The sequence below is a fragment of the Kogia breviceps genome, chromosome 5 (genome assembly GCF_026419965.1).
Source record: "Kogia breviceps isolate mKogBre1 chromosome 5, mKogBre1 haplotype 1, whole genome shotgun sequence".
In the NCBI taxonomy this organism is placed as follows: Eukaryota; Metazoa; Chordata; class Mammalia; order Artiodactyla; family Physeteridae; genus Kogia; species Kogia breviceps.
Window position 1 is genome coordinate 69,688,632 of NC_081314.1, and position 16,573 is coordinate 69,705,204.

Genomic DNA, 16,573 nt, shown 5'->3' on the forward strand with positions numbered 1-16,573 from the left:
TGGAAGGAGCGGTTCCCATTTGGCAGACGGCATTTTTTTTTTTTTTTAATGGTGGGAGCAAAACATTTAATATGTTCTGATATGGTGCTCAATGTAGGTATAAGAAACAAACACTAGTTATAAAGCAGAAACTAACACACCATTGTAAAGCAATTATAGTCCAATAGATTTTACTTAGCTCATTAATTAAAGAGGGAACCAGAAGTATATTACAACATATTCAAAAGATTACAAAGAACACACACAGAACACATCAGGAGTGTTGAAATAAATTTGTTAATATATATAAAACTGGTTTCTTGAGAGCAATCAATAGTACCTCCACTGGACAAAATTAATTTGTATTTCTATGAATAAGAATCACTTCCACTCCTATCATTTTTCTATAACTTGCCACACTGTACAATAGTTCAAAGAAAATGAAAGGCACAGATGACCCAGAAGGGTGCACTGGACACTAAATAATCCTTTTTGCCTATTTCAGAGTCAGCAATTTTCTTGACAGTAGTTTATTTAATTTAAAAAAATTTTAAATTTAATGTTATTTATTTTTTTATATAGCAGGTTCTTATTAGTCATCAGTTTTATACACATCAGTGTATACATGCCAATCCCAATCTCCCAATTCATCACACACACACACATACCCCCGCTGCTTACCACCCTTGGTATCCAAACGTTTGTTCTCTACATCTGTGTCTCTATTTCTGCCCTGCAAAGTAGTTCATCTGTACCATTTTTCTAGGTTACACATATATGCCTTAATATGTGATATTTGTTTTTCTCTTTCTGACTTACTTCACTCTGTATGACAGTCTCTAGGTACATCCATGTCTCTACAAATGACCCAATTTCGTCCCTTTTTATGGCTGAGTAATATTCCATTGTATATATGTACCACATCTTCTTTATCCATTCGTCTGTCGATGGGCATTTAGGTTGCTTCCATGACCAGGCTATTGTAAATAGTACTGCAATGAACATTGGGGTGCATGTGTCTTTTTGAATTATGGTTTTCTCTGGGTATATGCCCAGTAGTGGGATTGCTGTATCATATGGTAGTTCTATTTTTACTTTTTTAAGGAACCTCCATACTGCTCTCCATAGTGGCTGTATCAATTTACATTCCCACCAACAGTGCAAGAGGGTTCCCTTTCATCCAAACCCTCTCCAGCATTTGTTGTTTGTAGATTTTCTGATGATGCCCATTCTAGCTGGTGTGAGGTGATACCTCATTGTAGTTTTGATTTGCATTTCTCTAATAATTAGTGATGTTGAGCAGCTTTTCATGTGCTTCGTGGTCATCTGTATGTCTCCTTTGGAGAGATGTCTATTTAGGTCTTCTGCCCATTTTTGGATTGGGTTGTTTGTTTTTTTAATATTGAGCTGCATGAGCTGTTTACATATTTTGGAGATTAATCCTTTGTCCGTTGATTCGTTTGCAAATATTTTTCCCATTCTGAGGGCTGTCTTTTCGTCTTGTTTGTAGTTTCCTTTGCTTTGCAAAAGCTTTTAAGTTTCATTAGGTCCCATTTGTTTATTTTTGTTTTTATTTCCATTACTCTAGGAGGTGGATCACAACAGATCTTGCTGTGATTTATGTCAAAGTGTGTTCTTCCTATGTTTTCCTCTAAGAGTTTTATAGTGTCCGGTCTTACATTTAGGTCTCTAATCCTTTTTTTTTTTTTTTTTTTTTTTTTTTTTTTGCGGTACGCGGGCCTCTCACTGTTGTGGCCTCTCCTGTTGTGGAGCACAGGCTCTGGACGTGCAGGCTCAGCAGCCATAGTTCACGGGCCCAGCCACTCTGTGGCATGTGGGATCCTCCCGGACCGGGGCACAAAACCGTGTCCCCTGCATTGGCAGGTGGACTCTCAACCACTGCGCCAACAGGGAAGCCCTCTAATCCATTTTGAGTTTATTTTTGTGTATGGTGTAAGGTAGTGTTCTAATTTCATTCTTTTCCATGTAGCTATCCAGTTTTCCCAACACCACTTATTAAAGAGACTGTCTTTTCTCCATTGTATATCCTTGCCTCCTTTGTCATAGATTAGTGGACCATAGGTGCGTGGGCTTATCTCTGGGCTTTCTATCATGTTCCATTGATCTATATTTTTGCTTTTGTGCCAGTACCACACTGTCTTGATTACTGAAGCTTTGTATAGTATAGTCTAAAGTCAGGGAGTCTGATTCCTCCAGCTCCATTTTTTTCCCTCAAGACTGCTTTGGCTATTTGGGGTCTTTTGTGTCTCCATACAAATTTTAAGATTTTTTGTTCTAGTTCTGTAAAAAATGCCATTGGTAATTTGATAGGGATTGCATTGAATCTGTGGATTGCTTTGGGTAGTATAGTCATTTTCACAATATTGACTCTTCCTATCCAAGAACATGGAATATCTCTCCATCTGTTGGTATCATCTTTAATTTCTTTCAAAAGTGTCTTATAGTTTTCTGCATACAGGTCTTATGTCTCCTGAGGTAGGTTTATTCCTAGGTATTTTATTCTTTTTGTTGCAATGGTAAATGGGAGTGTTTCCTTAATTTCTCTTTCAGATTTGTCATCATTAGTGCATAGGAATGCAAGAGATTTCTGTTCATTAATTTTGTATCCTGCAACTTTACCAAATTCATTGATTAGCTCTAGTAGTTTTTTTGGTGGCATCTTTAGGATTCTCTATGTATAGTATCATGTCATCTGCAAAGGGTGACAGTTTTACTTCTTTCCAATTTGTATTCCTTTTATTTCTTTTTCTTCTCTGATTTCTGTGGCTAGGACTTCCAAAACTACGTTGAATAATAGTGGTGAGAGTGGACATCCTTCTCTTGTTCCTGATCTTAGAGGAAATGCTTTCAGTTTTTCACCATTGAGAGTGATGTTTGCTGTGGGTTTGTCGTATATGGCCCTTATTATGTTGAGGTAGGTTCCCTCTATGCCCACTTTCTGGAGAGTTTTTATCATAAATGGGTGTTGAATTTTGTCAAAAGCTTTTCCTGCATCTATTGAGATGATCATATGGTTTTTCTTCAATTTGTTAATATGGTGTATCACATTGATTGATTTGTGTATATTGAGGATTTCTTGCATCCCTGGGATAAATCCCACTTGATCATGGTGTATGATCCTTTTAATGTGTTGTTGGATTCTGTTTGATAGTATTTTGTTGAGGATTTTTGCATCTATGTTCATCAGTGATATTGGCCTGTAGTTTTCTTTCTTTCTGACATCTTTGTCTGGTTTTGGTATCAAGGTGATGTTGGCCTCATAGAAAGAGTTTGGGAGTGTTCCTTCCTCTGCAATATTTTGGAAGAGTTTGAGAAGGGTGGGTGTTAGCTCTTCTATAAATGTTTGATAGAATTCACCTGTGAAGCCATCTGGTCCTGGACTTTTGTTTGTTGGAAGATTTTCAACCACAGTTTCAATTTCATTACTTGTGATTGGTCTATTCATATTTTCTATTTCTTCCTGGTTCAGTCTTGGAAGGTTATACCTTTCTAAGAATGTGTCCATTTCTTCCAGGTTGTCCATTTTATTGGCATAGAGCTGCTTGTAGTAGTCTCTTAGGATGCTTTGTATTTCTGTGGTGTCTGTTGTAACTTCTCCTTTTTCATTTCTAATTTTATGGATTTGAGTCCTCTCCCTCCTTTTCTTGATGAGTCTGGCTAATGGTTTATCAGTTTTGTTTATCTTCTCAAAGAACCAGCTTTTAGTGTTATTGATCTTTGCAATTGTTTTCTTCGTTTCTATATCATTGTTTTCTGCTCTGATCTTTATGATTTCTTTCCTTCTGCTAACTTTGGCTTTCATTTGTTCTTCTTTCTCTAGTTCCTTTAGGTGTAAGGTTAGATTGTTTATTTGAGATGTTTCCTGTTTCTTTATGTAGGATTGTATTGCTATAAACTTCCCTCTTAGAACTGCTTTTGCTGCATCCCATAGGTTTTGGATCATCCTGTTTTCATTGTGATTTGTCTCTAGGTATTTTTTGATTTCCTCTTTGATTTCTTCAGTGATCTCTTGGTTATTTAGTAATGTATTGTTTAGCCTCCATGTGTTTGTGCTTTTTACGTTTTTTTTCCCCCTGTAATTGATTTCTAATCTTATAGCGTTGTGGTCAGAAAAGATACTTGATATGATTTCAATTTTCTTAAATTTACTGAGGCTTGATGTGTAACCCAAGATGTGATGTATCCTGGAGAATGTTCCTTGCACATTTGAGAAGAAAGTGTAATCTGTGGTTTTGGATGGAATGTCCTATAAATATCAATTAAATCTATCTGGTCTATTGTGTCATTTAAAGCTTGTGTTGCCTTATTAATTTTCTGTTTGGATGATCTGTCCATTGGTCTAAGTGAGATGTTAAAGTCCCCCACTATTATTGTGTTACTGTCAATTTCCTCTTTTAGAGCTGTTAGCAGTTGCCGTATGTATTGATGTGCTCCTATGTTGGGTGCATATATATTTATAATTCTTATATTTTCTTCTTGGATTGATCCCTTGATCATTATGTGGTGTCCCTTCTTGTCTCTTGTAGCATTCTTTATTTTAAAGTCTATTTTATCTGATATGAGTATTGCTACTCCAGCTTTCTTTTGATTTCCATTTGCATGGAATATCTTTTTCCATCCCCTCACTTTCAGTCTGTATGTGTTTCCTAGTTCTGAAGTGGATCTCTTGTAGACAGCATATATATGGGTCTTGTTTTTGTATCCATTCAGCAAGCCTGTGTTTTTTGGTCGGAGCATTTAATCCAGTAAGATATTTATCAATATGTATGTTCCTATGACCATTTTCTTAATTGTTTTGGGTTTGTTTTTGTAGGTCCTTTTTTTTTTTCTTTTTTTTTGCTGTACGTGGGCCTCTCACCATCATGGCCTCTAACGTTGTGGAGCACAGGCTCAGATGCACAGGCCCAGCAGCCATGGCCCATGGGCCCAGCCACTCCACAGCATGCGGGATCCACCCGGACTGGGGCACGAACCCTCGTCCCCTGCATTGGCAGGTGGACTCCCAACTACTGTGCCACAAGGGAAGCCCTGTAGGTCCTTTTCATGTCTTGTGTTTCCCACTTAGAGAAGTTCCTTTAGCATTTGATGTAGAGCTGGTTTGGTGGTGCTGAATTCGCTTAGTTTTTGCTTGTCTTTACAGCTTTTGATTTCTCCATTGAATCTGAATGACATCCTTGCCGGGTAGAGTAATCTTGGTTGTAAGTTCTTCCCTTTCATCACTTTACGTATATCATGCTGCTCCCTTCTGGCTTGTAGAGTTTCTGCTGAGAAATCAGCTGTTATCCTTATGGCAGTTCCGTTGTATGTTATTTGTCATTTTTCCCTTGCTGCTTTCAGTAATTTTTCTTTGTCTTTAATTTTTGCCAATTTGATTACTATGTGTCTCAGCATATTTCTCCTTGGGTTTATCCTGTATGGAACTCTCTGTGCTTCCTGGACTTGGGTGGCTCTTTCCTTTTCCATATTAGGGAAGTTTTCAACTACAATCTCCTGAAATATTTTCTCAGGTCCTTTCTCTCTCTCTTCTCCTTGTGGGACTCTATAATGCGAGTGTTGTTGCATTTAATGTTGTCCCAGAGGTCCCTTAGGCTGTCTTCATTTCTTTTCATTCTTTTTTCTTTATTCTGTTCTGCAGCAGTGAATTCCACCATTCTGTCTTCCAGGTAACTTATCCGTTCTTCTGCCCCAGTTATTCTGCTATTGATTCCTTCTAGTGTAGTTTTCATTTCAGTTATTTTATTGTTCATCTCTGTTTGTTTGTTCTTTAATTCTTCTAGGTCTTTGTTAAGCATTTCTTGCATCTTCTCAATCTTTGCCTCCATTCTTTTTCTGAGGTCCTGGATCATCTACACTATCATTATTCTGAATTCTTTTTCTGGAAGGTTGCCTATCTCCACTTCATTTAGTTGTTTTTCTGGGGTTTTATCTTGTTCCTTCATCTGGTACATAGCCCTCTGCTTTTTCATCTTGTCTATCTTTCTGTGAATGTGGTTTTTGTTCCACAGGCTGCTGGATTGTAGTTCTTCTTGCTTCTGCTGTCTGCCCTCTGGTGGATGAGGCTATCTAAGAGGCTTGCGAGTTTCCTGATGGCAGAGGGCATTTTAAATTCTGTGTGTGAATTAGCTCATGTTGTCTTCATTAACAGCTCTGTAAGGTACATGCCATTGCTCTCCATAGTTTTAGAAGAGGAAGTTAGGACACAGAGTACTTAAGTAGCTTGTTAAGTCCCTTATCTAGTGCCTCAGTTAACTCCTGCTACTATAACAAAATACCATAGATTGGGTGGCTTATACAACAGATATTTATTTCTCATTTAGTTCTGAAGGTAGCAAGTCCAAGATCGGGGTGTTGGCAGATTTGGTGTCTGGTGAGGACCTGTTTCCTGGTTTGCAGACAGCTGTGTTCTCCTTGTGTTTTTACACATGAGGGAGGAAGGGAGGAAGGAAGGAAGGGAGAGGAGCAACCTCCCTGGTCTCTTCTTAAAAGGACACTAATCCCATCATAAAGGCTCTACCCTCATTCATGATCTAATTGTCTCCCCAATGCCCCACCTCCAAATACCATCACATTGGGGATTAGAGGGAATTAGAGTTCCAAAATATAAATTTTGGGAGGACATGCAATTAGCAAATGGCAACAGCAAGACTGAAGCAGACAGTTTAATTCCAAACCCCTTACAGGCTTGCCTTCTATACTCACTGTCTCCTGAGCAAAATCCTACCCTCTGGGGGGGTCGGTCTTGTTCTATGGTTTATACCCCACTTTTCTGGATTTTGAATTACCCCTTCTCCTCTGGCCTTCTTCCCACGTAACATGACTCTTCTAACTTCTGCCTGACCTCAAGCTTGTTACTTAAAGAGCAGCCCATTCCTGCTGCCACTATGGCTTCTCCTGTTTCTCTAGAACTGCTCTCACCCAGTCAGTAATGACCCAGTTGATAGCTTTATAAATTTGCTGCAATTGACCCCTCTCTTCTTGAAAATTCTGCCTTGCTTCCTTTCTCTGACATCTCTTCCTGTGAGGTTTGTCTTCCCCGTGGATACTCTATCTGACTCTGGTTGGTTTCTAGCCAGCTCTCTTTCTGTGCCTTAATATAGGTGTAACCCTGGATCCCATCCTGAGCATTGTTCTCAGGGCAATTCTCTCCCTTCATAGTCCTGTTCTTTCCTAGGCCTTCAATTACTGCAGCTATGGGGACTCTGTATTCAGACAGCTGCACTAAAACTCATAGATCTTTGCCTAATGGTCTGTTCCATCACGGCATCCCTCAGGCAACCTAAACTCAGCATTTCCAACACTGAACAACATCATGTCTCCTTAAAAGCCTGTTCTTGACATAATCCCCATTGGGAGAAAACTGTTCTTTCTCTCAACCCCCATTAATCATTCCCCAAATCCTATTGTTTCTACCTCTCAAACTAGTGAAATTTTGGGGTCTCCAAATCTTTTTACATTCTTAAAAATCATTGAGGAGCTCCCAAAGCTGCTACGTACATATGCTGTATTTAGAGATATTTTCTGTATTAGAAATTAAAACTAAGAAATTTCAAAATATTTATTTAAAATAACAGTAGATTCATCACATATTAACATGAATAAAATATTTTTATGAAAATAACTCCATTTTCCAAAACAAAAAAAATTAATGAGAAGAGTTGCATTATTTTAAATTTTTACAAAGCTCTTTAATGTCTGGCATAATAGAAGACAGCTGGATTCTCATATATGCTTCTGTATTCAGTATGTTGCAATATATTATTTTGGTTGAAGTATATGGGAAAATATAGCTTCACACTGATAAGCAGCTGGAAAAGTGAGGGGTGTTTTAATAGCTTTTTCAGATAATTGTAAATAATTTTCTTTGATAATACACCTAAGCACAAGTATTAGTTTCTCAAAGGTTAGCTGCAATGTGGATTCTGAAACCTTATAGTGAACTTTTTGCTCTGTTTTATGAAAATCTATTGGTTATTTTACACGTTGGATGGACCTTTCACCCATCCATCATTTTGTGACATTATACACTGGGCTTTTGATAATATTGCTTCACTGAGTTATGCACATCTTTTAAATGTTGACACGTTTCCTGCTACAATATCAAATAATCACATTTGATGTTATAATCGTTGTACTAGTTTCCTAGGGCTACTGTAACAAAATACCGCAGACTGGAGGCTAACAGACATTTCTTGGTTTGTTGCTGCATTGCTTTAATCTCTACCTCCATCTTCACATGGCCTCCTTTCATGTATGTGTCTGTGTCTATTTATCCAAATCTCTTTTAACTTAAGGACACCAGTCATTAGATTTAGGGTCTATCTTAATCCACTATAACCTCCTCTTAATGACATCTGCAAAAGCTCTCTTTCCAAATAAGGTCACATTCACATGTACCAGGAGTTAGAACTTCAACGGGTCTTCTTGGGGGGGACACAATTCAACCCAAAGCAACTACATCATCAGAAAAATCTTTAAGAATTGGGAAGCTGTCACATTCACAGTCATCGAAACAAGTTTTCCAAAATTCTACTTTTTGCTTGAAAACTCAAATTTCACCATCAGCAACAATTACACCTAGGAACAAATACTACAACAGAAACAGGAACAGTTGTTTTCTCTAAAGTGGCAGGTTCACATTGATCATTTTCAAGAAAATGTTTCCCAAATTCTCAAGTCTGAATAACCTGAGTTAGTCTTTTTTTTTTTTTTTTTAGGTGAAAATGGTGTCCTACGAAAAAAGTGGTCAGTCTGACTCCCAACTCACTTGTGAAAGTATTTTTCTTCGAGACAACCATTATATTTCTCTCTTCAACTGAAGTGCTTTATGTATCTTTCCTTTTGCATCATACAGAGTATTAATTAAAAAGGGGTGTACTCAAAGATTAAGAGTTAATGAAATTGATAATTTTTATTGCTTCATCAATTATATTTAAAAGAGAAATTGACTTGTTTTTCTCTGTGAGTGCATGGTGGTGAAGAATGCAGGACTCAGTGGAATTCAGTGCCTTCTTGATTGTGCTAAGACACCAGCAGTTTTACCCATAGTCACGCTTTTGTATTATCAGTGTAAATGTCAACACAGTGAAAAAGCCAAATATTGCCTTAATATTATTGTGAAAACAGTTTTGACCTCACAGCCCCCCTGAAAGGGCTTTAAGGACCGTTACTGGTCTGTGGACCATACTCTGGAAGCACAGTCCTGGACAGCTCTCCCGGACTCTGCCTCTGTCTTAGAGACCATCAGTTCTTAGGAGGACTATCACAATTACCATCACCAGTGCCTGTCTCTAGAGTTGTCCTCCACATGGCAGCCAGTAAACTCTTAGAGAGGCATATGTCATTGGGACATTCTTCTGTTTCAAACCCTTCAGTGGTTCCCATGGATTTTAAGTTCAAATTCCTTAGCATACCATGACATAGGAGGTAATCTCTGATCTAACAATGACTTACCTTTACCACCTCTTCTCCAGCCGCATTTCCACATGCTATTCAATCCAGCCCCACTGGTTATTTTAATCCATCATGCTGTTCCCCTGCCTGGAATGCCCTGCTCTCCTCACCTCGTACCAGGCTGTCTTACTCATTTAAAGTTATCTTCTGTCACCTTTTCCAGGAAGCTTTCCTTGACTAATTTTTTGGATTAGGTTTTTCTCCTCTGTGTTTCCATGCCATCATATACTTATTCCATCATAGCATTTTTTTTTTAGCTCAAACATTTATTTAATGATAAAACTTTTATTTAATGATAACATTCCTTGCCTGATTTGGACAGTCTCTTTTTAAGATAACTTGGATGACAGTCCTAGGAAGTTTACATGAATTCCTTTTTTTTCCTTTTTCCTTTTTTCTTTAAACATCTTTATTGGAGTATAATTGCTTTACCATGGTGTGTTAGTTTCTGCTTTACAACAAAGTGAATCAGTTATACATATACATATGTTCCCATATCTCTTCCCTCTTGCATCTCCCTCCCTCCCCCCCATCCCACCCCTCTAGGTGGTCACAAACCACCTAGCTGATCTCCCTGTGCTATGTGGCTGCTTCCCACTAGCTATCTATTTTACGTTTGGTAGTATATATATGTCCATGACACTTTCTCACTTTGTCACAGCTTACACTTCCCCCTCCCCATATACTCAAGTCCATTCTCTAGTAGGTCTGTGTCTTTATTCCTGTCTTTCCCCTAGGTTCTTACCCCTAGGCTCTTCATGACCTTTCTTTTCCTTATATTCCATACATATATGTTAGCATATGGTATTTGTTTTTCTCTTTCTGACTTACTTCACTCTGTATGACAGACTCTAGGTCCATCCACCCACTACAAATATCTCAATTTCATTTCATTTTATGGCTGAGTAATATTCCATTATATATATGTTTCACATCTTCTTTATCCATTCATCTGTTGATGGACACTTAGGTTTCTTCCATGTCTTGGCTATTGTAGAGCTGCAGTGAACATTTTGGCACATGACTCTTTTTGAGTTATGGTTTTCTCAGGGTATATGCCCAGTAGTGGGATTTCTGGGTCGTATGGTAGTTCTCTTTTTAGTTTTTTTAACGAACCTCCATACTGTTCTCCATAGTGGCTGTATCAATTTACATTCCCACCAACAGTGCAAGAGGGTTCCCTTTTCTCCATACCCTCTCCAGCATTTATTGTTTCTAGATATTTTGATGATGGTCATTCTGACCAGTGTGAGATGATATCTCATTGTAGTTTTGATTTGCATTTCTCTAATGATTAATGATGTTGAGCATACTTTCATGCGTTTGTTGGCAATCTATATATCTTCTTTGGAGAAATGTCTATTTAGGTCTTCAGACCATTTTTGGATTGGGTTGTTTGTTTTTTGTTATTGAGCTGCATGAGCTGCTTGTAAATCTTGGAGATTAATCCTTTGTCAGTTTCTTCATTTGCAAATATTTTCTCCCATTCAGAGAGTTGTCTTTTCATCTTGTTTATGGTTTCCTTTGCTGTGCAAAAGCTTTTAAGTTTCATTAGGTCCCATTTGTTTATTTTTGTTTTTATTTCCATTTCTCTAGGAGGTGGGTCAAAAAGGATCTTGCTGTGATTTATGTCGTATAGTGTTCTGCCTATGTTTTCCTCTAAGAGTTTGATAGTGTCTGGCCTTACATTTAGGTCTTTAACTCATTTTGAGTTTATTTTTGTGTGTGGTGTTCGGGAGTGTTCTAATTTCATACTTTTACAGGTAGCTGTCCAGTTTTCCCAGCACCACTTATTGAAGGGGTTGTCTTTTCTCCACTGTATATCCTTCCCTCCTTTATCAAAGATAAGGTGACCATATGTGTGTGGGTTTATCTCTGGGCTTTCTATCCTGTTCCATTGATCTATATTTCTGTTTTTGTGCCAGTCCCATACTGTCTTGATTACTGTAGCTTTGTAGTATAGTCAGAAGTAAGGGAGCCTGATTCCTCCAGCTCTATTTTTCGTTCTCAAGATTGCTTTGGCTATTCGGGGTCTTTTGTGTCTCCATACAAAATGTGAAATTTTTTGTTCTAGTTCTATGAAATATGCCAGTGGTAGTTTGATAGGGATTGCATTGAATCTGTAGATTGCTTTGGGTAGTAGAGTCATTTTCACAATGTTGATTCTTCCAATCCAAGAACATGGTATATCTCTCCATCTATTTGTATCATCTTTAATTTCTTTCATCAGTGTCTTATAATTTTCTGCATAGAGGTTTTTTGTCTCCTTAGGTAGGTTTATTCCTAGATATTTTATTCTTTTTGTTGCAATGGTAAATGGGAGAGTTTTCTTAATTTCTCTTTCAGATTTTTCATCATTAGTGTATAGGAATGCAAGAGATTTCTGTGCATTAATTTTGTATCCTGCTATTTACCAAATTCATTGATTAGCTCTAGTCATTTTCTGGTAGCATCTTTAGGATTCTCTATTTAGAGTATCATGTCCTCTGCAGAGTGACAGCTTTACTTCTTCTTTTCTGATTTGGATTCCTTTTATTTCTTTTTCTTCTCTGATTGCTGTGGCTAAAACTTCCAAAACTATGTTGAATAATGGTGGTGAGAGTGGGCAACCTTGTCTTGTTCCTGATCTTAGAGGAAATGGTTTCAGTTTTTCACCATTGAGGATGATGTTGGCTGTGGGTTTGTCATATATGGCCTTTTTATGTTGAGGAAAGTTCCCTCTATGACTACTTTCTGCAGGATTTATATCATAAATGGGTGTTGAATTTTGTCAAAAGCTTTTTCTGCATCTATTGAGATGATCATATGGTTTTTCTCCTTCAGTTTGTTAGTATGGTGTATCGCATTGATTGATTTGTGTATATTGAAGAATCGTTGCATTCCTGGGATAAATCCCACTTGATCATGGTGTATGATCCTTTTAATGTGCTGTTGGATTCTGTTTGCTAGTATTTTGTTGAGGATTTTTGCACCTATGTTCATCAGTGATATTGGCCTGTAGTTTTCTTTCTTTGTGACATCTTTGTCTGGTTTTGGTATCAGGGTGATGGTGGCCTTGTAGAATGAGTTTGGGAGTGTTCCTCCCTCAGCTATATTTTGGAAGAGTTTGAGAAGGATAGGTGTTACCTCTTCTCTAAATGTTTGATAGAATTTGCCTGTGAAGCCACCTGGTCCTGGGCTTTTGTTTACTGGAAGATTTTTAATCACAGTTTCAATTTCATTACTTGTGATTGGTCTGTTCATATTTTCTATTTCTTCCTGATTCAGTCTTGGAAGGTTATACCTTTCTAAGAATGTGTCCATTTCTTCCAGGTTGTCCATTTTATTGGCATAGAGCTGCTTGTAGTAGTCTCTTAGGATGCTTTGTATTTCTGTGGTGTCTGTTGTAACTTCTCCTTTTTCATTTCTAATTTTATTGATTTGAGTCCTCTCTCTCTTTTTCTTGATGAGTCTGGCTAATGGTTTATCAGTTTTGTTTATCTTCTCAGAGAACCAGCTTTTAGTTTTATTGATCTTTGCTATTGTTTTCTTTGTTTCTATATCACTTTTTTCTGCTCTGATTTTTATGATTTCTTTCTTTCTGCTAACTTTGGGGGTTTTTTTGTTCTTCTTTCTCTAATTGCTTTAGGTGCAAGATTAGGTTGTTTATTTGAGATGTTTCCTGTTTCTTTATGTAGGATTGTATTGCTATAAACTTCCCTCTTAGAACTGCTTTTGCTGCATTCCATTGGTTTTGCGTCGTCGTGTCTCCATTGTCATTTGTTTCTAGGTAATTTTTGATTTCCTCTTTGATTTCTTCAGTGATCACTTGGTTGTTAAGTAGTGTGTTTTTTAGCCTCCATGTGTTTGTTTTTTTTACAGATCTTTTCCTGTAATTGATATCTAGTCTCATAGCATTGTGGTGAGAAAAGATACTTGATGCGATTTCAATTTTCTTAAATTTACCAAGGCTTGATTTGTGACCCAAGATATGGTCTATCCTGGAGAATGTTCCATGAGCACTTGAGAAAAATGTGTATTCTGTTGTTTTTGGATGGAATGTCCTATAAATATCAATTAAGTCCATCTTGTTTAATGTATCATTTAAAGCTTGTGTTTCCTTATTTATTTTCATTTTGGATGATCTGTCCATTGGTGACAGTGGGGTGTTAAAGTCCCCTACTATGATTGTGTTAGCTTCTATTTCCACTTTTATGGCTGTTAGTATTTGCCCTATGTATTGAGGTGCTCCTATGTTGGGTGCATAAATATTTACAATTGTTATATCATCTTCTTGGATCGATCCCTTGATCATTATGTAGTGTCCTTCTTTGTCTCTTGTGATAGTCTTTATTTTAAAGTCTGTTTTGTCTGATATGTGAATTGCTATTCCAGCTTTCTTTTGATTTCCATTTGCATGGAATATCTTTTTCCAACCCCTCACTTTCAGTCTGTATGTGTCCCTAGGTCCGAAGTGGATCTCTTGTAGACAGCATATATATGGGTCTTGTTTTTGTATCCATTCGGCCAGTCTGTGTCTTTTGGAGGGAGCATTTAATCCATTTACATTTAAGGTAATTATCGATATGTATGTTCCTATTCCCATTTTCTTAATTGTTTCAGGTTTGTTCTTGTAGGTCTTTCCCTTCTCTTGTGTTTCTTGCCTAGAGAAGTTCCTTTAGCATTTGTTGTAAAGCTGGCTTGGTGGTGCTGAATTCTCTTAGCTCTTGCTTGTCTGTAAAGGTTTTAATTTCTCCGTTGAATCTGAATGAGATCTTTGCTGGGTAGAGTAATCTTGGTTGTAGGTTTTTCTGTTTCATCATTTTAAATATATCCTGCCACTCCCTTCTGGCTTGCAGAGTTTCTGCTTAAAGATCAGCTGTTAACCTTAAGGGAATTCCCTTGTGTTTTATTTTTCCCTTGCTGCTTTTAATATGTTTTCTCTGTATTTAATTTTTGTCTGATTAATATGTGTCTTGGCATGTTTCTCCTTGGATTTATCCTGTATGGGACTCTCTGTGCTTCCTGGACTTGATTAACTATTTCCTTATCCATATTAAGGAAGTTTTCAACTATAATAGCTTCAAATATTTTCTCAGTCCCTTTCTTTTTCTCTTCTTCTTCTGGGACCCCTATAATTCGAATGTTGGTGCTTTTAATATTGTTCCAGAGCTCTCTGAGCCTGTCCTCAATTCTTTGAATTCTTTTTTCTTTATTCTGCTCTGCAGTAGTTATTTCCACTATTTTATCTTCCAGGTCACTTATCCGTTCTTCTGCCTCAGTTATTCTGCTATTGATCCCTTCTAAAGTATTTTAAATTTCATTTATTCTCTTGTTCATCATTGCTTGTTTCCTCTTTAGTTCTTCTAGGTCCTTGTTAAATGTTTCTTGCATTTTCTCTTCTATTTCCAAGATTTTGGATCTTTACTATCATTATTCTGAATTCTTTTTCAGGTAGACTGCCTATTTCCTCTTCATTTGTTAGGTCTTTTGGGTTCTACCTTGCTCCTTCATCTGCTGTGTGTTTTTCTGTCTTCTCATTTTGCTTAACTTACTGTGTTTGGGGTCTCCTTTTTGCAGGCTGCAGGTTCATAGTTCCCGTTGTTTTTGGTGTCTGTCCCCAGTGACTAAGTTTGGTTCAGTGGGTTGTGTAGACTTCCTGGTGGAGGGGACTAGTGCCTGTGTTCTGGTGGATGAGGCTGGATCTTGTCTTTCTGGTGGGCAGGTCCACATCTGGTGGTGGTGTCTGTGGCCTTATTATGATTTTAGGCAGTCTCTCTGCTAATGGGTGGGGTTGTGTTCCTGTCTTGCTAGTTGTTTGGTATAGGGTGTTCAGCACTGTAGCTTGCTGGTTGTTGAGTGAAGCTGGGTCTTGGCATTGAGATGGAGATCTCTGGGAGATTTTTGCCATTTGATATTACGTGGAGCTGGGAGGTCTCTTGTGGACCAGTGTCCTGAGGTTGGCTCTCCCACCTCAGAGGCACAGCCCTGACATCTGGCTGGAGCACCAAGAGCCTTTCATCTACACGGCTCAGAATAAAAGGGAGAAAAAATAGAAAGAAAGAAGATAATAAAATAAAATAAAATAAACTTATTAAAATAAAAAAATAATTGTGAAGAAAAAAAATTTTTAAAGTAAAAAAAACCACACAAAAAACCGGATGGACAGAACCCTAGGACAAATGGTAAAAGCAAAGGTATACAGACAAAATCACACACAGAAGCATACACATACACACTCACAAAAAGAGAAAAAGGGGAACAAATATATATATATATATCTTTGCTTCCAAAGTCCACCTCGTCAATTTGGGATGATTTGTTGTCTATTCAGGTATTCCACAGGTGCAGCGTACATCAAGTTGATTGTGGAGATTTAATCCACTGCTCCTGAGGCTGCTGGGAGAAATTTCCCTTTCTCTTCTCTGTTCGCACAGCTCCTGCGGTTCAGCTTTGGATTTGGCCCCGCCTCTGCGTGTAGGTCGCCGGAGGGCTTCTGTTCTTCCCTCAGACAGGACGGGGTTAAAGGAGCAGCTGATTCAGGAGCTCTGGCTCACTCAGGCCCGGGGGAGGGAGGGGTACGGATGGATGCAGGGCGCCTGCGGCGGCAGAGGCCGGTGTGACATTGCACCAGCCTGAGGAGCGCCGTGCGTTCTCCCAGGGAAGCTGTCCCTGGATCAGGGGACCCTGGCAGTGGCGGGCTGCACAGGCTCCCGGGAGGGGAGGTGTGGATAGTGACCTGTGCTTACAACACAGGCTTCTTGGTGGCGGCAACAGCAGCCTTAGCGTCTCATGTCCGTCTCTGGGGTCCGCGCTGTTAGCCGCGGCTCGCGCTCGTCTCTGGAGCTCCTTTAAGCGACGCGCTTAATCCCCTCTCCTCGTGCCCCAGGAAGCAAAGAGGGAAGAAAAAGTCTCTTGCCTCTTCGGCAGCTCCACACTTCTTCCCGGACTCCCTCCCGGCTAGCTGTGGTGCACTAACTCCTTCAGGCTGTGTTCGCACCGCCAGCCTTCTCCCTGGGATCCGACCGAAGCCCGAGCCTCAGCTCCCGGCCCCCTCCCGCCCCGGCGGGTGAGCAGGCAGGCCCCTCAGGCTGGTGAGTGCTGGTCGGCACCCATACTCTGTGCGGGAATCTCTCCGCTTTGC